Source organism: Oncorhynchus keta, chromosome 19, assembly GCF_023373465.1.
Source record: "Oncorhynchus keta strain PuntledgeMale-10-30-2019 chromosome 19, Oket_V2, whole genome shotgun sequence".
In the NCBI taxonomy this organism is placed as follows: Eukaryota; Metazoa; Chordata; class Actinopteri; order Salmoniformes; family Salmonidae; genus Oncorhynchus; species Oncorhynchus keta.
The window spans coordinates 1,281,204-1,308,355 of NC_068439.1; the positions used below are offsets into that span (position 1 = coordinate 1,281,204).

At 45.2% G+C, this 27,152-nt stretch overlaps 1 pseudogene; it reads left to right on the forward strand.

The window, feature by feature from the left end:
* Window positions 1–1,257: 1,257 nt before the first annotated feature.
* Window positions 1,258–27,152, forward strand: part of LOC118381944 (protein FAM91A1-like) — a 152,676-nt pseudogene continuing 126,781 nt past the window's right edge.

Here is a 27,152-nt window from a genome sequence, read left to right on the forward strand (position 1 = left end):
TGAGTTGAGGTGCAGATATTGATCTTTGAGCTCTCCAAGAACAGTGTCTAATCACACTGAAAGCCTGTGGCAAGGTTGACTCACAGTCCAGGCGTTTCAGACAGTTGATTTATCTCATTCATTTTTACAGTATGAAAACTGGGATATATGTTGTGAAATGCAAATAGAATTGTCATGTCATATTTGACCAACTTTGCTTTTGGAAAGTATTCAGACCCCTTGACTTTTTCAACATTTTGTTATGTTACAGCCTTATTCTAAAATTAATTCAATAAAAATCCTTATCAATCTACACGCAATAACCCATAATGACAAAGAAAAACTGTTTAAAAAAATATAATAATAATAATAATAATAAATGCCATTTAGCAGACGCTTTTATCCAAAGCGACTTACAGTCATGTGTGCATACATTCTACGTATGGGTGGTCCCGGGAATCGAACCCACTACCCTGGCGTTACAAGCGCCATGCTCTACCAACTGAGCTACAGAAGGACCACTATATATATGTTTGGCAAGTGTATAAAAACCCCCAAACAGAAATACCTAATTTACATAAATATTCAGACCCTTTGCCATGACACTTGAAATTGAGCTCAGGTGCATCATGTTTCCATTGATCATCCTTGAGATGTTTCTACTACTTGATTGGGTCCACCTGTGGTAAAACCAAAAAATGTCTGCAGCATTGGAGGTCCCCAAGAACACAGTGGCCTCCATCATTCTTAGATGGAATAAGTTAGTGTTGTTTTGTAGTGGCTTTGCTGGCATGCATCTAAAACCATTTTTTTTTAGTTCGCATTTTAGATGTAAATGTAAAATCGACACTGGTTATTATTTATTTATATCTAATACGTTTATATATATAAAAATCTCAATTAGACCTTGTCAGACCAGTTTCATGTGGACAGGTGTGATAGTTTGACAGTTGTAGCCACTAGCAAGACAGTTTATATGACCACTATGCTAGACCAGGTCTCTCTTGGAAAAGAGATATTATCTCAATGAGAAAAAACCTGTATAAATAAAGGTAAAATAACAAATAAAATAAATGCTCTATGTAAGAAATATGAAATAATACAGGCCACGTATTTTACAAGGTCAGTACACATTGCTGGAATGGAGCCAACCATTTGAGTTGCTTCCTTACTTCCGTAACAAGAAAATGTAGTAAGTTTGACTGTATAATCATTCTGTCATGTGATCACATCAACCGCCATGTTTCCGTTGGTTACGCCTCGGACGGAAGTGACGAACGATCGTTCCAAAATACAACAAGGAAGTGGACATTTATTAAAAAGGGGTGAAAAAATTGCTATTTTCAGATCTGAAACATTCGGATTATTAAGTTACTGTATACATTTATTTTTTAAATATTTTTTATGTTTCGGTATTTTCTATAAGTCATCTTGGAAAACCCGCTGTTGTTCGTTTCGTGGATCCCGATTCAAACTAGTTAGCGATGAACACGGACGTGGAATTTCACATTAGGCAGAATTATCCGTGGAACAAGCTACCAGCAAATGTCAAACAGGTATTTCATCTAGCTCAGGGTTTCCCATACGTCCCCCCCAACAATACACAGTTGATTCAAATGACCAACTCATCATTCAAGCTTTGGTTATTTGAATCAGCTGTGTAGTGTTAGGGCAAAAGAAACCGAAACGTTTGGGAACCCCTGATCCAGCTAAAAAGCTATTCACAGCCAGCTAGTTAACTGACAAGATGTAAACTTTCTCCCGTGGGTTCATTAGCAACTGATTTAGTCGTTCACCTGAAAGCATCGTCAGAGCACCGCTCCGTTACCTAACTAGCTGACTGCCTCACTTGGTAAAGCAGCTAATTCTTAATCACGTGATTTTGACAGCTGGTGTAATGTCATGATTATAGCTGAACAGCTATCAGCTAGCGGCCGAATGAAAATGAGCTGCATTGTGTTACCTATTATCAACCATGTCAAGCAACTAGGGTTACTCGAAATGTTTTTGATCAGCAAAGAAATGTAGTTATAATACCGCAATTATCTATTCATAACTACCACATACCGTTAATAAATCCCACCTCATCATAAGTGTTGAGCTACTATGCCGAGATGTCAGAGACATCTTTTTTTTTTAGAGCAGCGGTATGAATGAGATTGAATGCATTGTGTATAATGCAATATTCAATCACCTCTACATTTCTGTAGGCTTTAATACATACTGTGTATGTTATTGTACAGAGGGTAGCGCTTACAGACTGCCATGCAGGACCTCTATACCAGGCAGTGTCAGAGAAAGGTCCTAAAAATGATCAGGCTCCAACCAACCAAGTCAGTCTGTTCTCTCTGCTACCGCACGGCAAGCAGTACCGGAGCGATCCAAGTCTGGGACCAAAAGGCTCCTGAACAGCTTCTACCCCAAAGCCATAAGACTGATGAACAGTTCATTAAACGGCTACCTGGACGTTCTGCTTTTCACCCCCTACCTACACCCCTACATGTACACATAGTATTTCAATCACCTAACCAAACCTACATATGCAAATGACCTCAATCAATCACCCCAACGACCTCGTCCCCCAGTACACTGACTTGGTACCGGTACTCCTTGTATATAGCCTGTATTTAGCCTCATTATTATTTTGTGTTACTATTATCTTTTTATCTATTTGTTAATTGTCTTTTTAACTGAATTGTTGGGAATGGGTTCCTAAGTAAGCATTTCACGGTATGGTCTACATTTGTTGTATTCGGGGCATGTGACAAATTAAAATTTTATTTAATTTGTATATTAGTGCATTTAAATGTCCTGTTTTCATTTACAGAGTGTTGGGAACTCGCAGCGTGAATATGAGAAACATGTGCAGTTGTACAGTATCCGCAACCAGCTAAGGTTCCGCAATAACCTAGGTGAGTCAGCATGGGAGGAGTCAGCATGGGAGGAGTCAGCATGGGAGGAGTCAGCATGGGAGGAGTGGAATGCATGGAAGTCTCAGGCTTGTCAGAATAACTATGTTGTAGACTACAATATCCACCCCTCATTTCAGGGCAAGCACAGAAAGTGTTCACACCCCTTGACTTTTTCCAGATTTTGTTGTGTTACAAAGTGGGATTAAAATGGATTTAATTTTTTTTTTTTGTAAATCTACACAAAATATTAGGGATACATGATGGTGAACATATCAGAATCGGCCGATATTAGCTAAAAATGCCAACATTGGTATCGGCCGGTGTCTAGTTTAACGCCTAATGTGCAAAACCGATTTCAAAGCTGCCGTGCATACCTATATAACGTAGGGACATTACGTAATTACGTAAAATGTTGCGCTACACATGCAACACAGCATTCCTAACCTGGTCCACAATGTCTGCTGTGTGGATCGAGCAGTCAACAAGTCGAGCAGTCATTGGAAAGAGTAAGAACATTTCAGCGAGACAACTCAAAGGCGAAATCCATTAACTGCAAGATAATGGAATTCATTGCCCTTGACAATCAACCGTTGGCTTTCGCTGACTGGTTGAGCACCGGTACACACAACCAAGTGCCCTATTTTTCAGTTGTTGCCCTACCGGAGTTGCACAGTAATAGCGTCACTGTGATTAGCTTCACGACATACCTACTATGGAACTCCGTTTGGGTCTTTACGTGTCAGAAAAGATACAGTAGCACTGTCAAGCTGTACAAAAAAGTCTGCAAACAAGCAAACACCGGCCACGACTGATGTTTACAATACCGCGTTGGTAATAAAACCTCATTTGTTTGACTGCAACTTCTGGGGTAGCTAGCTAGCTTTAGCTTGGTACCTAGCTAACTCCAATACAACCAGCCTAAATACAATGACCAGTAGACACTGCAGTCATCTTCATTATTCTTAGCAATGATTTAGGAATCCTTGTGAGTATTGTTGTTCGCCTATTTAAATTGAACTTCAGTTCATGAAAATAAATAAATAATAAATATCTAGCCAGCTACTTAAACCAAAGCTAATGTTATAAGCAGCCTGCTAGCTTCATCTGGCTCGTGAGGCTCAACTGGACCGAGTTATATGTTGTGAAGCTTGCCACAATAAGGATTAGGCACGCACAATAGTGGAATTTGCGTTTTGCCTTCAAAATAAAAGTATGTCATTGACAGTGATGCTAATGAATACACACTATTGTGGCTAATCAATCAATCAAACAATCAATCAAATGTATTTATAAAGCCCTTCTTACATCAGCTGGTGTCACAAAGTGCTGTACAGAAACCCAGCATAAAACCCAAAACAGCAAGCAATGCAGGTGTTGAAGTATGGTGGCTAGGAAAAACTCCATAGAAAGGCCAAAACATAGCCTGGTTCCTCTCCAGGTTTCTTCCTATGAGGGGTGGCCAGTCATCTTCTGGCTGTGCCGGGTGGAGATTATAACAGAACATGGCCAAGATGTTCAAATGTTCATAAATGACCAGCAGGGTCAAATAATAATAATCACAGTGGTTGTCGAGGGTGCAACAGGAGTAAATGTCAGTTGGCTTTTCATAGCATTTACATTTAAGTCATTTAGCAGACGCTCTTATCCAGAGCGACTTACAAATTGGTGCATTCACCTTATCATTCAGAGTATCTCTACCGCTCCTGCTGTCTCTAGAGAGTTGAAAACAGCAGGTCTGGAACAGGTAGTATGTCCGGTGGACAGGTCAGGGTTCCATGGCCGCAGGCAGAACAGTTGAAACTGGAGCAGCAGCACGGCCAGGTGGACTGGGGGCAGCAAGGAGTCATCATGCCAGGTAGGCCTGAGGCATGGTCCTAGGGCTCAAGTCCTCCGAGAGGGAGAAAGAGCGAATTAGAGAGAGCGTACTTAAATTCACACAGGACACCAGATAAGACAGGATAAATACTCCAGATATAACAGACTGACCCTAGCCCCCCAACACACAAACTATTGCAGCATAAATACTGGAGGCTGAGATAGGAGGGGTCAGGGGACACTGGCCCCATCTGACAGGGCTAAACAGGCAGGATATAATCCCACCCACTTTGCCAAAGCACAGCTCCCACACCACTAGAGAGATATCTTCAACCACCAACCATCCTGAGACAGGGCCGAGTATAGCCCACAAAGATCTCCGCCACGCGAACCAGGGACCCTCTGCACACATCAACAACAGTCACCCACGAAGCATCGTTACCCATCGCTCCACAAAAGCCGTTGCCCTTGCAGAGCAAGGGGAACTACTACTTCAAGGTCTCAGAGCAAGTGACGTCACCGATTGAAACGCTATTTAGCGCCACCGCTAACTAAGCTAGCCGTTTCACATCCGTTACATCAGAACCACCGCTAACTAAGCTAGCCGTTTCACATCCGTTACATCAGAACCACCGCTAACTAAGCTAGCCGTTTCACATCCGTTACATCAGAACCACCGCTAACTAAGCTAGCCGTTTCACATCCGTTACATCAGAACCACCGCTAACTAAGCTAGCCGTTTCACATCCGTTACATGTGTTAACCATTTAACTAGAATCCTTAAAAGGTCGCTAAAATTGTAAATAACGGTTATCAGTTGCAGGTTTTTTTGTCAAGGAAAATATCGGGTATCGGTATCGGCCAAAAATGTCATATCGGTGCATCACTACAAAATACTCTGTCAAAGTGGACATTTGTAAAACATTTATGAAAAATAAAACACGATAATATCTTGATTTAGATAAGTATTTAACCCCCTGACAAAATACATGTTAGAAGCACCTTTGGCAGCAAGTACAGCTGTGAGTGCTTCTGGGTAAGTGTCAAAGAACTGTCCACACCTGGATTGTGCAACATTTGCCCATTATAATTCTTCAAGCTTGTTGATCATTGCTAGAAAGTAAAATTCACGTCCTGCCATAGATTTTCACGCAGATTTAAGTCAAACCTGTTACCCAGCCACTCGGGAGCATTCACTCTTTTGGTAAGCAACTCCAGTGTTATTTGGCCTTGTGTTTTAGGTTATTGTCCTCTCCCAGTGTCTGTTGGAAAGCAGACTGAACCAGGTGGTTTTTCTCTAGGATTTTGCTTGGCATCATTCCTTTTCTTTTTTTATCCTGAAAAACTCCCTAGTCCTGAACGATTACCATCATACCCATAACATGATGCAGCCAACACTATGCTTGAATATATGGAGAGTGGTACTCAGTAATGTGTTGTATTATATTTGCCCCAAACATAACACTTTGTATTCAGTACAAACAGTTAATTGTATTGCCACATGTTTTGCAGTATGACTTTACTGCCTTGTTGCTTCCTTCCTTTCACTCTGTCATTTAGGTTAGTATTGTGGAGTAACTACAATGTTGTTGATCCATCCTCAGTTTTCTCCCATCACAGCCATTAAACTCTGTAACTGTTTTAAAGTCACCATTGGCCTCATGGTGAAATCCCTGAGCAGTATTGACACATCCAAAGTGTAATTAATAACTTCACTATGCTCAAAGGGATATTCAATGTCTGTTTTTTTACCCATCTACCAATAGGAGCCCTTCTCTGTGAGGCATTGGAAAACCTCCCTGATCTTTGTGGTTCAATCTGTGTTTGAAATTCACTGCTCGACTGGGGGGCCTTACAATTATCTGTATGTGTGGGGTACAGAGAGGAGGTAGTCATTAAAAAATCATGTTGAACACTACTATTACACACAGTCCATGCAACTTATAATATAACTTGTCAAGCACATTTCTTTTCTCCTGAACTTGAGGCTTGCCATAAAAAATGGGTTGAATATTTATTGACTGAAGGCATTTTAGCTTTTCATTTTTTATAGTGTAAACTTGTCATTATATTATGTATGAAAAACTTTCATATGGTTTCTTTCAAATATCATAACATTTCATGACCATTGTGGAAAAAGTCAATGTGTGAATACTTTCTGAAGGCCAATTTATAACCAATGATAAATAATTGTATTGCTCAGTACTTACAGTGCATTATTAGGGGGCCCTATGTATCTGAAAGTATCTACTATTATTATTGTTTTTTAAGTTGTCAGTAGGCCTAATGGACTAGCTTTCTTTCCCTATCTGATCACAGTGTCTGTCCTTATCAGTCCCTATCTGATCTGACTGTCTTTCCTAACCTGTCCCTATCTGATCTTTCTGTCCTAACCTGTCCCTATCTGATCTGTCTGTCCTAACCTGTCCCTATCTGATCAGTCTGTGCTAACCTGTCCCTATCTGATCTGTCCTTATCAGTCCCTATCTGATCTGACTGTCTCTGTCCTTATCAGTCCCTATCTGATCTGACTGTCCTAACCTGTCCCTATCTGATCTGACTGTCTCTGTCCTGCCCTGTCACTATCTGATCTGTCTGTCTCTGTCCTTATCAGTCCCTATCTGATCTGTCTGTCCTTATCAGTCCCTATCTGATCTGTCTGTCTCTGTCCTTATCAGTCCCTATCTGATCTGTCTGTCCCAACCTGTCCCTATCTGATCTGACTGTCTCTGTCCTTATCAGTCCCTATCTGTTCTGACTGTCCTTATCAGTCCCTATCTGATCTGTCTGTCTCTGTCCTTATCAGTCCCTATCTGATCTGTCTGTCCCAACCTGTCCCTATCTGATCTGAGTGTGTCTGTCCTCTCCCCCATGTCTGTCCAGTGAGACACGTGAGGAAGGATGAGAGGAAGTACTATGAGGAGCTGCTGAAGTACAGCCGAGATCACCTGATGCTCTACCCCTACCACCTGTCAGACATCATGGTCAAAGGCCTCCGGATCACCCCCTTCTCCTACTATATCAGCATCATGGAGGTACTATAATACTATATACTATTACTATATATAATATATCTACTGTAGTCACCCCTTCTCCTACTATATCGGCATCATGGAGGTAATATAATACTATATAATATATCTACTGTAGTCACCCCTTCTCCTACTATGTCAGCATCATGGAGGTACTATAATACTATATAATATATCTACTGTAGTCACCCCTTCTCCTACTATGTCAGCATCATGGAGGTACTATAATACTATATACTATTACTTTATATAATATATCTACTGTAGTCACCCCTTCTACTATATCAGCATCATGGAGGTACTATAATACTATATACTATATCTACTGTAGTCACCCCTTCTCCTACTATATCAGCATCATGGAGGTACTATAATACTATATACTATTACTATATATAATATATCTACTGTAGTCACCCCTTCTCCTACTATACTGCTCAAAAAAATAAAGGGAACACTTAAACAACACAATGTAACTCCAAGTCAATCACACTTCTGTGAAATCAAACTGTCCACTTAGGAAGCAACACTGATTGACAATAAATTTCACATGCTGTTGTGCAAATGGAATAGACAACAGGTGGAAATTATAGGCAATTAGCAAGACACCCCCAATAAAGGAGTGGATCTGCAGGTGGTGACCAGACCACTTCTCAGTTCCTATGCTTCCTGGCTGATGTTTTGGTCACTTTTGAATGCTGGCGGTGCTTTCACTCTAGTGGTAGCATGAGACGGAGTCTACAACCCACACAAATGGCTCATGTAGTGCAGCTCATCCAGGATGGCACATCAATGCGAGCTGTGGCAAGGAGGTTTGCTGTGTCTGTCAGCGTAGTGTCCAGAGCATGGAGGCGCTACCAGGAGACAGGCCAGTACATCAGGAGACGTGGAGGAGGGCGTAGGAGGGCAACAACCCAGCAGCAGGACCGCTACCTCCGCCTTTGTGCAAGGAGGAGCACTGCCAGAGCCCTGCAAAATGACCTCCAGCAGGCCACAAATGTGCATGTGTCTGCTCAAACGGTCAGAAACAGACTCCATGAGGGTGGAATGAGGGCCCGATGTCCACAGGTGGGGGTTGTGCTTAGAGCCCAACAGCGTGCAGGACGTTTGGCATTTGCCAGAGAACACCAAGATTGGCAAATTCGCCACTGGCGCCCTGTGCTCTTCACAGATGAAAGCAGGTTCACACTGAGCACATGACAGACGTGACAGAGTCTGGAGACGCCGTGGAGAACGTTCTGCTGCCTGCAACATCCTCCAGCATGACCGGTTTGGCGGTGGGTCAGTCATGGTGTGGGGTGTCATTTCTTTGGGGCGCCGCACAGCCCTCCATGTGCTCGCCAGAGGTAGCCTGACTGCCATTAGGTACCGAGATGAGATCCTCAGACCATACATGCAATAAAATGCAAAATAATTACTTAAAAATCATACAATGTGATTTTCTGGATTTTTGTTTTAGATTCTGTCTCCCACAGTTGAAGTGTACCTATGATAAAAAATTATAGACCTCTACATGCTTTGTAAGTAGGAAAACCTGCAAAATCGGCAGTGTATCAAATACTTGTTCTCCCCACTGTACGTTCATAGTGCTCTGGTCTATAAGGTCCATGTACGTCCATAGTGCTCTGGTCTATAAGGTCCATGTACGTCCATAGGGCTCTGGTCTATAAGGTCCATAGGGCTCTGGTCTATAAGGTCCATAGGGCTCTGGTCTATAAGGTCCATAGGGCTCTGGTCTATAAGGTCCATAGGGCTCTGGTCTATAAGGTCCATAGGGCTCTGGTCTATAAGGTCCATAGGGCTCTGGTCTATAAGGTCCATAGGGCTCTGGTCTATAAGGTCCATAGGGCTCTGGTCTATAAGGTCCATAGGGCTCTGGTCTATAAGGTCCATAGGGCTCTGGTCTATAAGGTCCATAGGGCCCTGGTCTATAAGGTCCATAGGGCCCTGGTCTATAAGGTCCATAGGGCCCTGGTCTATAAGGTCCATAGGGCCCTGGTCTATAAGGTCCATAGGGCCCTGGTCTATAAGGTCCATAGGGCCCTGGTCTATAAGGTCCATAGGGCCCTGGTCTATAAGGTCCATAGTGCTCTGGTCTAAAAGGTCCATAGTGCTCTGGTCTAAAAGGTCCATAGTGCTCTGGTCTAAAAGGTCCATAGTGCTCTGGTCTAAAAGGTCCATAGTGCTCTGGTCTAAAAGGTCCATAGTGCTCTGGTCTAAAAGGTCCATAGTGCTCTGGTCTAAAAGGTCCATAGTGCTCTGGTCTAAAAGGTCCATAGTGCTCTGGTCTAAAGGTCCATAGTGCTCTGGTCTGGTCTGGTCTAAAAGGTCCATAGTGCTCTGGTCTAAAGGTCCATAGTGCTCTGGTCTAAAAGGTCCATAGTGCTCTGGTCTAAAAGGTCCATAGTGCTCTGGTCTAAAAGGTCCATAGTGCTCTGGTCTAAAGGTCCATAGTGCTCTGGTCTAAAAGGTCCATAGTGCTCTGGTCTAAAAGGTCCATAGTGCTCTGGTCTAAAAGGTCCATAGTGCTCTGGTCTAAAAGGTCCATAGTGCTCTGGTCTAAAAGGTCCATAGTGCTCTGGTCTAAAAGGTCCATAGTGCTCTGGTCTAAAAGGTCCATAGTGCTCTGGTCTAAAAGGTCCATAGTGCTCTGGTCTAAAAGGTCCATAGTGCTCTGGTCTAAAAGGTCCATAGTGCTCTGGTCTAAAAGGTCCATAGTGCTCTGGTCTAAAAGGTCCATAGTGCTCTGGTCTAAAAGGTCCATAGTGCTCTGGTCTAAAAGGTCCATAGTGCTCTGGTCTAAAAAAAGGTCCATAGTGCTCTGGTCTAAAGGTCCATAGTGCTCTGGTCTAAAAGGTCATAGTGCTCTGGTCTAAAAGGTCCATAGTGCTCTGGTCTAAAAGGTCCATAGTGCTCTGGTCTAAAAGGTCCATAGTGCTCTGGTCTAAAGGTCCATAGTGCTCTGGTCTAGTGCTCTGGTCTAAAAGGTCCATAGTGCTCTGGTCTAAAAGGTCCATAGTGCTCTGGTCTAAAGGTCCATAGTGCTCTGGTCTAAAGGTCCATAGTGCTCTGGTCTAAAGGTCCATAGTGCTCTGGTCTAAAGGTCCATAGTGCTCTGGTCTAAAAGGTCCATAGTGCTCTGGTCTAAAAGGTCCATAGTGCTCTGGTCTAAAGGTCCATAGTGCTCTGGTCTAAAAGGTCCATAGTGCTCTGGTCTAAAAGGTCCATAGTGCTCTGGTCTAAAAGGTCCATAGTGCTCTGGTCTAAAAGGTCCATAGTGCTCTGGTCTAAAAGGTCCATAGTGCTCTGGTCTAAAGGTCCATAGTGCTCTGGTCTGAAAGGTCCATAGTGCTCTGGTCTAAAAGGTCCATGTACGTCCATAGTGCTCTGGTCTATAAGGTCCATAGTGCTCTGGTCTAAAAGGTCCATGTACGTCCACAGTGCTCTGGTCTATAAGGTCCATAGGGCTCTGGTCTAAAAGGTCCATAGTGCTCTGGTCTAAAAGGTCCATAGTGCTCTGGTCTAAAATGTCCATAGTGCTCTGGTCTAAAAGGTCCATAGTGCTCTGGTCAAAAGGTCCATGTACGTCCATAGGGCTCTGGTCTGTAAGGTCCATAGGGCTCTGGTCTATAAGGTCCATAGGGCTCTGGTCTATAAGGTCCATAGGGCTCTGGTCTATAAGGTCCATATGGCTCTGGTCTAAAAGGTCCATAGTGCTCTGGTCTAAAAGGTCCATGTACGTCCATAGTGCTCTGGTCTATAAGGTCCATAGGGCTCTGGTCTATAAGGTCCATGTACGTCCATAGGGCTCTGGTCTATAAGGTCCATAGTGCTCTGGTCTATAAGGTCCATAGTGCTCTGGTCTATAAGGTCCATAGGGCTCTGGTCTATAAGGTCCATAGGGCTCTGGTCTATAAGGTCCATAGGGCTCTGGTCTATAAGGTCCATAGGGCTCTGGTCTATAAGGTCCATAGGGCTCTGGTCCATAAGGTCCATAGGGCTCTGGTCCATAAGGTCCATAGGGCTCTGGTCTAAAAGGTCCATAGTGCTCTGGTCTAAAAGGTCCATGTACGTCCATAGTGCTCTGGTCTATACGGTCCATAGTGCTCTGGTCAAAAGGTCCATGTACGTCCATAGTGCTCTGGTCTATAAGGTCCATAGGGCTCTGGTCTATAAGGTCCATGTACGTCCATAGTGCTCTGGTCTATAAGGTCCATAGTGCTCTGGTCTATAAGGTCCATAGTGCTCTGGTCTATAAGGTCCATAGTGCTCTGGTCTATAAGGTCCATAGTGCTCTGGTCTATAAGGTCCATAGGGCTCTGGTCTATAAGGTCCATAGGGCTCTGGTCTATAAGGTCCATAGGGCTCTGGTCTATAAGGTCCATAGGGCTCTGGTCTATAAGGTCCATGTACGTCCATAGGGCTCTGGTCTATAAGGTCCATAGGGCTCTGGTCTATAAGGTCCATGTACGTCCATAGTGCTCTGGTCTATAAGGTCTATAAGTGCATAGGGCTCTGTTTAGGACAGAACCGTAGTCTCAAATCAGTCCATTCAAGAGCTGTCCTATTGTGCATACTGTGCATTTAGGTCATACTGATACCAGTCTTTACACTAGAATGAGTATAACGGAGGTGTCCTCTTTCAAGCCAATGATGGCATTATGGGGATATGAGCAAAGCAGGAAGTAAAAGCAGGAAGTGTACGCATCAATCTGTGCTGTGATTTGTTGAATCAACTGAACTGACATGACATAAAATACATTCCATTACATGAGCCACATCAGTTAAAATTCATGTGAATAAACATTCTACATTACCATGGAAATGATTTCATCACAATACCAGGAAGCGATTTCACGCATGAGTTCACTAGTCAGATTGCCAGGAATAGAGGTTCCAAACCCATTCTATTCATTGTATTTCTATGTTTATATTTCTACTCTGTAAAACCAATTGACCACAAGGGGTGTATTCAGTTGGGAGAACGGTTACAGAGCCGTGCAGATAGAAATGTATTTTATAGTGCTCAAAATAACTCCCTATTATTGAGGACCGAGGATCATATCTGTTCTACATGAACCTTTCTGCTAGAATTTTCGCGGTAAAGGTGTCAGAGCTAAATCGGTCTTCTCCGAACGGTTTGACCACTCGGTGGAAAGATGAGACTCTTGTTTTGATCTAGGATGCCCACATGCCCCACAAGACTCATCTGAAGGTCCCCCCCGTACCAGGTAAACCAATTTATGGAGAAAGTTTAGTGCCTAAAACAAGGGGTCAAATACAACTTCTCCAGTAGGAGGAGACTCAGGAGGAAGGGTTATATATCACTGCTTGTCCAGATGGGTAGGAGGAGACTCAGGAGGAAGGGTTATATATCACTGCTTGTCCAGATGGGTAGGAGGAGACTCAGGAGGAAGGGAGGAAGGGTTATATATCACTGCTTGTCCAGATGGGTAGGAGGAGACTCAGGAGGAAGGGTTATATATCACTGCTTGTCCAGATGGGTAGGAGGAGACTCAGGAGGAAGGGTTATATATCACTGCTTGTCCAGATGGGTAGGAGGAGACTCAGGAGGAAGGGTTATATATCACTGCTTGTCCAGATGGGTAGGAGGAGACTCAGGAGGAAGGGTTATATATCACTGCTTGTACAGATGGGTAGGAGGAGACTCAGGAGGAAGGGTTATATATCACTGCTTGTACAGATGGGTAGGAGGAGACTCAGGAGGAAGGGTTATATATCACTGCTTGTACAGATGGGTCAGGAGGAAGACTCAGGAGGAAGGGTTATATATCACTGCTTGTACAGATGGGTAGGAGGAGACTCAGGAGGAAGGGTTATATATCACTGCTTGTACAGATGGGTAGGAGGAGACTCAGGAGGAAGGGTTATATATCACTGCTTGTACAGATGGGTAGGAGGAGACTCAGGAGGAAGGGTTATATATCACTGCTTGTACAGATGGGTAGGAGGAGACTCAGGAGGAAGGGTTATATATCACTGCTTGTACAGATGGGTAGGAGGAGACTCAGGAGGAAGGGTTATATATCACTGCTTGTACAGATGGGTAGGAGGAGACTCAGGAGGAAGGGTTATATATCACTGCTTGTCCAGATGGGTAGGAGGAGACTCAGGAGGAAGGGTTATATATCACTGCTTGTCCAGATGGGTAGGAGGAGACTCAGGAGGAAGGGTTATATATCACTGCTTGTCCAGATGGGTAGGAGGGACTCAGGAGGAAGGGTATATATCACTGCTTGACTCAGGAGGAAGGGTTATATATCACTGCTTGTCCAGATGGGTAGGAGGAGACTCAGGAGGAAGGGTTATATATCACTGCTTGTACAGATGGGTAGGAGGAGACTCAGGAGGAAGGGTTATATATCACTGCTTGTCCAGATGGGTAGGAGGAGACTCAGGAGGAAGGGTTATATATCACTGCTTGTCCAGATGGGTAGGAGGAGACTCAGGAGGAAGGGTTATATATCACTGCTTGTCCAGATGGGTAGGAGGAGACTCAGGAGGAAGGGTTATATATCACTGCTTGTCCAGATGGGTAGGAGGAGACTCAGGAGGAAGGGTTATATATCACTGCTTGTCCAGATGGGTAGGAGGAGACTCAGGAGGAAGGGTTATATATCACTGCTTGCAGATGGGTAGGAGGAGTCAGGAGGAAGGGTTATATATCATGCTTGTCAGATGGGTAGGAGGAGACTCAGGAGGAAGGGTTATATATCACTGCTTGTCCAGATGGGTAGGAGGAGACTCAGGAGGAAGGGTTATATATCACTGCTTCAGGAGGAAGGGTTATATATCACTGCCAGATGGGTAGGAGGAGACTCAGGAGGAAGGGTTATATCACTGCTTGTGTGAAAAGGTCTTTGTCTAATGCAGCTGTATTGATTCTCTGGGAGAATAAACTTGGTCGAACGTAGTGTCCGCGAGTTTTTACTCTGAACGTTAGAAGCTAACACAGTACACTACGATGGTGGATTGCCCCAGTCAGTGTGGGGTGGACCTCAACTGTTATCCAGCACATCCTACATACCGCTACTTTTTCATTGCCTTGAAGAATTTCAATGAACTAAAATGCACAGATTTAATATAATGAACAACTAGGCCTACATCTAGTGCCCAAACTCCAACTGTTGCTGAGCTGATTGTGATATCGTTAATGGTGAAAAACATTCAAACCAAGGCAACATGAGGCAACATCTCACTGCACGTTCTGAGGCAACATGTCACTGCACGTTCTGAGGCAACATGTCACTGCACGTTCTGAGGCAACATGTCACTGCACGTTCTGAGGCAACATGTCACTGCACGTTCTGAGGCAACATGTCACTGCACGTTCTGAGGCAACATGTCACTGCGCGTTCTGAGGCAACATGTCACTGCGCGTTCTGAGGCAACATGTCACTGCGCGTTCTGAGGCAACATGTCACTGCGCGTTCTGAGGCAACATGTCACTGCACGTTCTGAGGCAACATGTCACTGCACGTTCTGAGGCAACATCTCACTGCACGTTCTGAGGCAACATCTCACTGCGCGTTCTGAGGCAACATGTCACTGCGCGTTCTGAGGCAACATCTTCATACTAGACATGTAAATTACATTACTGAACGATGTGTCACTCTGATAATCCATTTGATGTGTTTTTAATAGGATAAATTAATTACTGCACTAAATAGGGAATAGTGTGCCATAGGGCCCTGGTCCAAAGTAGTGCACTACATTGGGAATAGGGTGCCATAGGGCCCTGGTCCAAAGTAGTGCACTACATTGGGAATAGGGTGCCATAGGGCCCTGGTCCAAAGTAGTGCACTACATTGGGAATAGGGTGCCATAGGGCCCTGGTCCAAAGTAGTGCACTACATTGGGAATAGGGTGCCATAGGGCCCTGGTCCAAAGTAGTGCACTACATTGGGAATAGGGTGCCATAGGGCCCTGGTCCAAAGTAGTGCACTACATTGGGAATAGGGTGCCATAGGGCCCTGGTCCAAAGTAGTGCACTACATTGGGAATAGGGTGCCATTTGGAACATTGACAGTGAATAAAGAAGGTTCAGGGAAGGAAGGAATGGTGTAGGAAGAGAAATTAGTTTAATTTGCTGCTCCCTTTTTCCTGGTTTAATTCCTCCCTCCCTCCCTCCCTCCCTCCCTCCCTCCCTCCCTCCCTCCCTCCCTCCCTCCCTCCCTCCCTCCCTCCCTCCCTCCCTCCCTCCCTCCCTTCCTCCCTCTCCTCCCTCTCCTCCCCTCTCCCTCCCCCTCCCCCTTCCTCCCTCTCTCCACCTCCCTCCCTCCCTCCCTTCCTCTCTCCTCTTCCCTCTTCTCTTCCCTCTCCTCCCTCTCTCCCTCCCTTCCTCCCTCTCTCCACCTCCCTCCCTCCCTTCCTCTCTTCTCTTCCCTCTTCTCTTCCCTCACCTCCCTCTCTCCACCTCCCTCCCTCCCTCTCTCCACCTCCCTCCCTCTCTCCTCTTCCCTCCCTCCCTCCCTCCCTCCCCTCCCTCCCTCCCTCCCTCCCTCCCTCCCTCCCTCCCTCCCTCCCTCCCTCCCTCCCTCCCTCCCTCCCTCCCTCCCTCCCTCCCTCCCTCCCTCCTCTTCCCTCTTCCCCCTCCCTCCCTCCCTCCCTCCTCTCTCTCTCTCTCTCTCTCTCTCTCTCTCTCTCTCTCTCTCTCTCTCTCTCTCTCTCTCTCTCTCTCTCTCTCTCTCTCTTCCTCCCTCTCTTCCTCTCACCCTCCCTTCCTCCCTCTCTCCCTCCCTTCCTCCCCCTCTCCCTCCCTCTCTCCCTCCCCTTCCTCCCTCTCTCTGTCTCTTCCTCCCTCTGTCTCTTCCTCCCTTCCTCCTCTCTCCCTCCCTTCCTCCCTCTCTCTCTCTCCCTCTCTTCCTCCCTCTCTCCCTCCCCTCTCTCCCTCCCTCCCTCCCTTCTCTCTCTCTCTCTCTCTCTCTCGCTCTCTCGCTCTCTCGCTCTCTCTCTCTCTCTCTCTCTCTCTCTCTCTCTCTCTCTCTCTCTCTCTCTCTCTCTCTCTCTCTCTCTCTCTCTCTCTACCTTCCTCCCTCTCCCTTCCTCCCTCTCTCTCTCTCTCCCTCCCTCTCTCCATCTCCCTCCCTCTCTCCATCTCCCTCCCTCTCTCTCCCTCCCTTCCTCCCTCCCTTCCTCCCTCTCTCTCCACCTCCAGGACATCATGAACGTAGAGAAGAGTTACGACTCGCTGCCCAACTTCACTGCTGCTGACTGTAAGTAGCCTGTTGCTGTACTTTCTCTCTGAGCTGTGAGGTGTGTGGTGTGTGGGGCAGTATTTCCGGTAGCCGGTAATAGTTGCTTTTGGCCCAAAAAACGATAATCAAAAAACGATAAATAAAATTGGCGCCGGTCATTTGTCCGGCAGAAGAAAAAAACAATTAATTACAAAATAATAATTTTTAGCCTATTAATGGAAATAAATTTGACCGGTCATGCTTATCGGTCTATAGGTTAATTTGCATAATTTTGTGGAATTAAATTGGCACATGCATTTTTCATCTTATTTATCACACGAGCATAGCATACATATACAGCGCCTAATTTGAGTGGAAAATCAGTCAGACACTGTGAGAGCTGCTTCGACAGCTCCTCAAACCGCTTGTTCGTTGCTGCTGGACTGAAATGTGCTTTTATAAGCCCAATCATTGCATAATAGTTATAAATGCAATCGTGTGTTAAAAACAGTTTTGATGGCCACGATTGAAAAGGGCTACTGTTTTTATTTCTCAACTGGTAATTGTAGCGCGCTTCCCATTTGCCATTCAAGTGTGTAAGCAGCGGTTGTTGGCAGGCTTTCAGAGTGTCACACTCCACTTTGCAATGAGCTGGAGGCAGTCTGCATTTTGAAAACGTTTAGTTGTTTGAAACCTGAAAGTTTTACTACATATTATGAGGCATGTCTTTCAAAGTAGCCAAAATCAGACCATAGAAATGTGGAGGAAATTATTACTTCCATATGCCATTGAAACCAGTAGCATATTTCACTCACGTTCTAATGGTTTTCAAATCAACTTTCTTTCATTGTCCATTAGTTAAAGGCACAATTTTAGTCATATTAGCATCCCATGCTAGTTGATGATAATCCTAGTCATATTAGCATCTCATGCTAGTTGATGATAATCCTAGTCATATTAGCATATCATGCTAGTTGATGATAATCCTAGTCATATTAGCATCCCATGCTAGTTGATGATAATCCTAGTCATATTAGCATCCCATGCTAGTTGATGATAATCCTAGTCATATTAGCATCCCATGCTAGTTGATGATAATCCTAGTCATATTAGCATCCCATGCTAGTTGATGATAATCCTAGTCATATTAGCATCCCATGCTAGTTGATGATAATCCTAGTCATATTAGCAACCCATGCTAGTTGATGATAATCCTAGTCATATTAGCAACCCATGCTAGTTGATGATAATCCTAGTCATATTAGCAACCCATGCTAGTTGATGATAATCCTAGTCATATTAGCAACCCATGCTAGTTGATGATAATCCTAGTCATATTAGCAACCCATGCTAGTTGATGATAATCCTAGTCATATTAGTAGCCTATGATAAACCTAGTCATATTAGTAACCCATGATAATCCCAGTCATATTAGTAGCCCATGATAATCCTAGTCATATTAGTAACCCATGATAATCCTAGTCATATTAGTAGCCCATGATAATCCTAGTCATATTAGTAACCCATGATAATCCCAGTCATATTAGTAACCCATGATAATCCTAGTCATATTAGTAACCCATGATAATCCTAGTCATATTAGTAACCCATGATAAACCTAGTCATATTAGTAACCCATGATAATCCCAGTCATATTAGTAGCCCATGATAATCCTAGTCATATTAGTAACCCATGATAATCCCAGTCATATTAGTAACCCATGATAATCCCAGTCATATTAGTAGCCCATGATAATCCTAGTCATATTAGTAACCCATGGTAATCCTGGTCATATTAGTAACCCATGATAATCCCAGTCATATTAGTAGCCCATGATAATCCTAGTCATATTAGTAACCCATGATAATCCCAGTCATATTAGTAGCCCATGATAATCCTAGTCATATTAGTAACCCATGATAATCCCAGTCATATTAGTAGCCCATGATAATCCTAGTCATATTAGTAACCCATGATAATCCCAGTCATATTAGTAACCCATGATAATCCTAGTCATATTAGTAACCCATGATAATCCTAGTCATATTAGTAGCCCATGATAATCCTAGTCATATTAGTAACCCATGATAATCCCAGTCATATTAGTAACCCATGATAATCCTAGTCATATTAGTAACCCATGATAATCCCAGTCATATTAGTAGCCCATGATAATCCTAGTCATATTAGTAACCCATGATAATCCTAGTCATATTAGTAGCCCATGATAATCCTAGTCATATTAGTAACCCATGATAATCCCAGTCATATTAGTAACCCATGATAATCCTAGTCATATTAGTAACCCATGATAATCCTAGTCATATTAGTAACCCATGATAAACCTAGTCATATTAGTAACCCATGATAATCCCAGTCATATTAGTAGCCCATGATAATCCTAGTCATATTAGTAACCCATGATAATCCCAGTCATATTAGTAACCCATGATAATCCCAGTCATATTAGTAGCCCATGATAATCCTAGTCATATTAGTAACCCATGGTAATCCTAGTCATATTAGTAACCCATGATAATCCCAGTCATATTAGTAGCCCATGATAATCCTAGTCATATTAGTAACCCATGATAATCCCAGTCATATTAGTAACCATGATAATCCCAGTCATATTAGTAACCCATGATAATCCCAGTAATATTAGTAACCCATGATAATCCTAGTCATATTAGTAACCCATGATAATCCCAGTCATATTAGTAACCCATGATAATCCCAGTCATATTAGTAACCCATGATAATCCCAGTCATATTAGTAACCCATGATAATCCCAGTCATATTAGTAACCCATGATAATCCCAGTCATATTAGTAGCCCATGATAATCCCAGTCATATTAGTAACCCATGATAATCCCAGTCATATTAGTAACCCATGATAATCCCAGTCATATTAGTAACCCATGGTAATCCCAGTCATATTAGTAACACTTGCTAGTTGTTGATAATCCCAGTCATATTTGTAACACTGGCTAGTTGTTGATAATCCCAGTCATATTATCAGATATTTCCATCTATCATGTGCAGTGTACCTTTGACAAGTGTTTTCCTGCTAATTGCATAATGGAAGGAACATTTGTATATGTGGCCTGCTGCCTTGTGCGCATTGCTGTGCTTTATAATGAAAAAATAGTTAAAAATAGTTATTATCTAAATGTTCTGAGCTGTTGTATCAGACTCATTGCTTTTTAATGTTGTGTTTTTATGAAGTCTAGGCCTACTGGTTGATTGAATTTGGGATTCATCTCCTACAACTGTCCCAGAGTCTGTCTGTTTCTTTGCACAGAATGACAAGCTGGCCAATAGAACAGGTTAACTTTTGTGCTGTAGTAGATTGACAGGCTCGTGATGTGGCTGTTCGTTACTCATCTTGTTGGCTGAGAAAAGTAAATGTGGACGGTTATTCTAACATCTTACAAATGGCTATCGGAATTCAATAATAAGGACGCACGCCATGTGTAGTATTGTAGTACTCCCTCTCTCAGGGATAAACTGCTGACTGTTAGTGGTAGTATTGTAGTACTCCCTCTCTCAGGGATAAACTGCTGACTGTTAGTAGTAGTATTGTAGTACTCCCTCTCGCAGGGATAAACTGCTGACTGTTAGTAGTAGTATTGTAGTACTCCCTCTCTCAGGGATAAACTGCTGACTGTTAGTAGTAGTATTGTAGTACTCCCTCTCTCAGGGATAAACTGCTGACTGTTAGTAGTAGTATTGTAGTACTCCCTCTCTCAGGGATAAACTGCTGACTGTTAGTAGTAGTATTGTAGTACTCCCTCTCTCAGGGATAAACTGCTGACTGTTAGTAGTAGTATTGTAGTACTCCCTCTCTCAGGGATAAACTGCTGACTGTTAGTAGTAGTATTGTAGTACTCCCTCTCTCAGGGATAAACTGCTGACTGTTAGTAGTAGTATTGCCGTACTCCCTCTCTCAGGGATAAACTGCTGACTGTTAGTAGTAGTATTGCAGTACTCCCTCTCTCAGGGATAAACTGCTGACTGTTAGTAGTAGTATTGTAGTACTCCTCTCTCAGGGATAAACTGCTGGCTGTTAGTAGTCTTGTAGTACTCCTCTCTCAGGGATAAACTGCTGACTGTTAGTAGTATTGTAGTACTCTCTCTCTCAGGGATAAACTGCTGACTGTTAGTAGTATTGCAGTACTCCCTCTCTCAGGGATAAACTGCTGGCTGTTAGTAGTCTTGTAGTACTCTCTCTCAGGGATAAACTGCTGACTGTTAGTAGTCTTGTAGTACTCTCTCTCTCAGGGATAAACTGCTGACTGTTAGTAGTCTTGTAGTACTCCCTCTCTCAGGGATAAACTGCTGACTGTTAGTAGTATTGCAGTACTCCCTCTCTCAGGGATAAACTGCTGACTGTTAGTAGTATTGCAGTACTCCCTCTCTCAGGGATAAACTGCTGACTGTTAGTAGTCTTGTAGTACTCTCTCTCTCAGGGATAAACTGCTGACTGTTAGTAGTATTGCAGTACTCCCTCTCTCAGGGATAAACTGCTGACTGTTAGTAGTATTGCAGTACTCCCTCTCTCAGGGATAAACTGCTGGCTGTTAGTAGTCTTGTAGTACTCTCTCTCTCAGGGATAAACTGCTGACTGTTAGTAGTCTTGTAGTACTCTCTCTCTCAGGGATAAACTGCTGACTGTTAGTAGTCTTGTAGTACTCTCTCTCTCAGGGATAAACTGCTGACTGTTAGTAGTCTTGTAGTACTCCCTCTCTCAGGGATAAACTGCTGGCTGTTAGTAGTCTTGTAGTACTCTCTCTCTCAGGGATAAACTGCTGACTGTTAGTAGTATTGCAGTACTCCCTCTCTCAGGGATAAACTGCTGGCTGTTAGTAGTATTGTAGTACTCTCTCTCTCAGGGATAAACTGCTGACTGTTAGTAGTAGTATTGCAGTACTCCCTCTCTCAGGGATAAACTGCTGACTGTTAGTAGTATTGCAGTACTCCCTCTCTCAGGGATAAACTGCTGACTGTTAGTAGTAGTATTGCAGTACTCCCTCTCTCAGGGATAAACTGCTGACTGTTAGTAGTATTGTAGTACTCCTTTCTCAGGGATACACTGCTGGCTGTTAGTAGTATTGTAGTACTCCCTCTCTCAGGGATAAACTGCTGACTGTTAGTAGTAGTATTGTAGTACTCCCTCTCTCAGGGATAAACTGCTGACTGTTAGTAGTAGTATTGTAGTACTCCCTCTCTCAGGGATAAACTGCTGACTGTTAGTAGTATTGTAGTACTCCCTCTCTCAGGGATAAACTGCTGACTGTTAGTAGTAGTATTGTAGTACTCCCTCTCTCAGGGATAAACTGCTGACTGTTAGTAGTAGTATTGTAGTACTCCCTCTCTCAGGGATACACTGCTGGCTGTTAGTAGTATTGTAGTACTCCCTCTCTCAGGGATAGACTGCTGACTGTTAGTAGTAGTATTGTAGTACTCCCTCTCTCAGGGATAAACTGCTGACTGTTAGTAGTAGTATTGTAGTACTCCCTCTCTCAGGGATAAACTGCTGACTGTTAGTAGTATTGTAGTACTCCCTCTCTCAGGGATAAACTGCTGACTGTTAGTAGTAGTATTGTAGTACTCTCTCTCTCAGGGATAAACTGCTGACTGTTAGTAGTAGTATTGTAGTACTCCCTCTCTCAGGGATACACTGCTGACTGTTAATAGTAGTATTATAGTACTCCCTCTCTCAGGGATAAACTGCTGACTGTTAGTTGTAGTATTGTAGTACTCCCTCTCTCAGGGAAACTGCTGACTGTTCGTAGTAGTATTGTAGTACTCCCTCTCTCAGGGATAAACTGCTGGCTGTTAGTAGTATTGTAGTACTCCCTCTCAGGGATAAACTGCTGACTGTTAGTAGTAGTATTGTAGTACTCCCTCTCTCAGGGATAAACTGCTGACTGTTAGTAGTAGTATTGTAGTACTCCCTCTCTCAGGGATAAACTGCTGACTGTTAGTAGTATTGTAGTACTCCCTCTCTCAGGGATAAACTGCTGGCTGTTAGTAGTATTGTAGTACTCCCTCTCTCAGGGATAAGAACATCAGTGAGTTAAAACATTGTGCTAGTAATGAATACATGGGAAACACTGTCTTTGACCTTATTTTCAAATGAACTGTTCTGACTGTTCTAACTAATTAACAAATTCATTTTGAGGAACTCAGTAACTGATAAAACAATAATTGCTAAAGCCCATTGCATTACAAACGGCAAATTAATGAATGAAGCGGCATTGGTAGATTACTTCTGGCCAGAAGCAGTATGGCTCCATGACTTTCTGCTGAGAGACTGGCCAGAAGAGGGATGGCTCCATTACTTTCTGCTGAGAGACTGGCCAGAAGAGGGATGGCTCCATTACTTTCTGCTGAGAGACTGGCCAGAAGAGGGATGGCTCCATTACTTTCTGCTGAGAGACTGGCCAGAAGCAGTATGGCTCCATGACTTTCTGCTGAGAGACTGGCCAGAAGAGGGATGGCTCCATGACTTTCTGCTGAGAGACTGGCCAGAAGAGGGATGGCTCCATGACTTTCTGCTGAGAGACTGGCCAGAAGAGGGATGGCTCCATGACTTCCTCCTGAGAGACTGACCAGAAGCAGGATGGCTCCATGACTTCCTCCTGAGAGACTGGCCAGAAGCAGGATGGCTCCATGACTTCCTCCTGAGAGACTGACCAGAAGCAGGATGGCTCCATGACTTCCTCCCGAGAGACTGACCAGAAGCAGGATGGCTCCATGACTTCCTCCTGAGAGATTGGCCAGAAGCTGGATGGCTCCATGACTTCCTCCTGAGAGACTGGCCAGAAGAGGGATGGCTCCATGACTTCCTCCTGAGAGACTGGCCAGAAGAGGATGGCTCCATGACTTCCTCCTGAGAGACTGGCCAGAAGCTGGATGGCTCCATGACTTCCTCCTGAGAGACTGGCCAGAAGAGGGATGGCTCCATGACTTCCTCCTGAGAGACTGGCCAGAAGCTGGATGGCTCCATGACTTCCTCCTGAGAGACTGGCCAGAAGAGGGATGGCTCCATGACTTTCTCCTGAGAGACTGGCCAGAAGAGGGATGGCTCCATGACTTCCTCCTGAGAGACTGGCCAGAAGAGGGATGGCTCCATGACTTCCTGCTGAGAGACTGGCCAGAAGAGGGATGGCTCCATGACTTCCTGCTGTCAGACTGGCCAGAAGAGGGATGGCTCCATGACTTCCTCCTGAGAGACTGGCCAGAAGAGGGATGGCTCCATGACTTCCTCCTGAGAGACTGGCCAGAAGAGGGATGGCTCCATGACTTCCTCCTGAGAGACTGGCCAGAAGCTGGATGGCTCCATGACCTCCTCCTGAGAGACTGGCCAGAAGCTGGATGGCTCCATGACTTCCTCCTGAGAGACTGGCCAGAAGCTGGATGGCTCCATGACCTCCTCCTGAGAGACTGGCCAGAAGCTGGATGGCTCCATGACTTCCTCTTGAGAGACTGGCCAGAAGCTGGATGGCTCCATGACTTCCTCCTGAGAGACTGGCCAGAAGAGGATGGCTCCATGACTTCCTGCTGAGAGACTGACCAGAAGCTGGATGGCTCCATGACTTCCTCCTGAGAGACTGGCCAGAAGCAGGATGGCTCCATGACTTCCTCCTGAGAGACTGGCCAGAAGCAGGATGGCTCCATGACTTCCTGCTGAGAGACTGGCCAGAAGCTGGATGGCTCCATGACTTCCTGCTGAGAGACTGGCCAGAAGCAGGATGGCTCCATGACTTCCTGCTGAGAGACTGGCCAGAAGCTGGATGGCTCCATGACTTCCTGCTGAGAGACTCACCAGAAGCAGGATGGCTCCATGACTTCCTCCTGAGAGACTGGCCAGAAGAGGGATGGCTCCATGACTTTCTGCTGTCATACTGGCCAGAAGCTGGATGGCTCCATGACTTCCTCCTGAGAGACTGGCCAGAAGCAGGATGGCTCCATGACTTTCTGCTGAGAGACTGGCCAGAAGCAGGATGGCTTCATGACTTCCTCCTGAGAGACTGGCCAGAAGAGGGATGGCTCCATTACTTCCTCCTGAGAGACTGGCCAGAAGCAGGATCGCTTCATGACTTCCTCCTGAGAGACTGGCCAGAAGCAGGATGGCTCCATGACTTTCTGCTGTCATACTGGCCAGAAGCTGGATGGCTCCATGACTTTCTGCTGAGAGACTGGCCAGAAGAGGGATGGCTCCATGACTTTCTGCTGAGAGACTGGCCAGAAGAGAGATGGCTCCATGACTGTCTGCTGAGAGACTGGCCAGAAGCAGGATCGCTTCATGACTTCCTCCTGAGAGACTGGCCAGAAGCAGGATGGCTTCATGACTTCCTCCTGAGAGACTGGCCAGAAGAGGGATGGCTCCATGACTGTCTGCTGAGAGACTGGCCAGAAGAGGGATGGCTCCATGACTTCCTCCTGAGAGACTGGCCAGAAGAGGGATGGCTCCATGACTTCCTCCTGAGAGACTGACCAGAAGCAGGATGGCTCCATGACTTCCTCCTGAGAGACTGGCCAGAAGCTGGATGGCTCCATGACTTCCTCCTGAGAGACTGACCAGAAGCAGGATGGCTCCATGACTTCCTCCTGAGAGACTGGCCAGCAGAGGGATGGCTCCATGACTTCCTGCTGAGAGACTGGCCAGAAGAGGGATGGCTCCATGACTTCCTCCTGAGAGACTGGCCAGCAGAGGGATGGCTCCATGACTTCCTCCTGAGAGACTGACCAGAAGCTGGATGGCTCCATGACTTCCTCCTGAGAGACTGGCCAGCAGAGGGATGGCTCCATGACTTCCTCCTGAGAGACTGACCAGAAGCAGGATGGCTCCATGACTTCCTCCTGAGAGACTGGCCAGAAGAGGGATGGCTCCATGACTTCCTCCTGAGAGACTGGCCAGAAGCAGGATGGCTTCATGACTTCCTGCTGAGAGACTGGCCAGAAGAGGGATGGCTCCATGACTTCCTCCTGAGAGACTGACCAGAAGCTGGATGGCTCCATGACTTCCTCCTGAGAGACTGGCCAGCAGAGGGATGGCTCCATGACTTCCTCCTGAGAGACTGACCAGAAGCAGGATGGCTCCATGACTTCCTCCTGAGAGACTGGCCAGAAGAGGGATGGCTCCATGACTTCCTCCTGAGAGACTGGCCAGAAGAGGGATGGCTCCATGACTTTCTGCTGAGAGACTGGCCAGAAGCAGGATGGCTTCATGACTTCCTCCTGAGAGACTGGCCAGAAGAGGGATGGCTCCATGACTTTCTGTTGTCAGACTGGCCAGAAGAGGGATGACTCCATGACTTTCTGCTGTCATACTGGCCAGAAGCTGGATGGCTCCACGACTTTCTGCTGAGAGACTGGCCAGAAGAGGGATGGCTCCATGACTTCCTGCTGAGAGACTGGCCAGAAGAGGGATGGCTCCATGACTTTCTGCTGAGAGACTGGCCAGAAGAGGGATGGCTCCATGACTTTCTGCTGAGAGACTGGCCAGAAGAGGGATGGCTCCATGACTTTCTGCTGTCATACTGGCCAGAAGCTGGATGGCTCCATGACTTTCTGCTGAGAGACTGGCCAGAAGAGGGATGGCTCCATGACTTTCTCCTGAGAGACTGGCCAGAAGAGGGATGGCTCCATGACTTTCTGCTGTCATACTGGCCAGAAGCTGGATGGCTCCATGACTTTCTGCTGAGAGACTGGCCAGAAGAGGGATGGCTCCATCACTTCCTCCTGAGAGACTGGCCAGAAGAGGGATGGCTCCATGACTTCCTCCTGAGAGACTGGCCAGAAGAGGGATGGCTCCATCGAGAGCATCCTGACCGGTTTCATCACCGCCTGGTATGGTAACTGCTCGGCATCTGACCGTAAGCCACTACAGAGGGTAGAGCGTACGGCCCAGTACATCACTCGGGCCAAGTTTCCTGCCATCCAGCACCTATATAAGGCAATGTCAGAGGAAAGCCCATAAAATTGTCAGCGACTCCAGTCACCCAAGTTCTGGACTGTTTTCTCTGCTACAGCACGGCAAGCGGTACCGGAGCACCAAGTCTTGGACCAAAAGGCTCCTTAACAGCTTCTACCCCCCAAGCCATTAGACTGCTGAACAATTCATAAAAATCGCCTCCGGACAATTTACATCGCCCCCCTTCCCCTTTGAACACTGCTGCTACTCGCTGTTTGTTTCGCTGTCT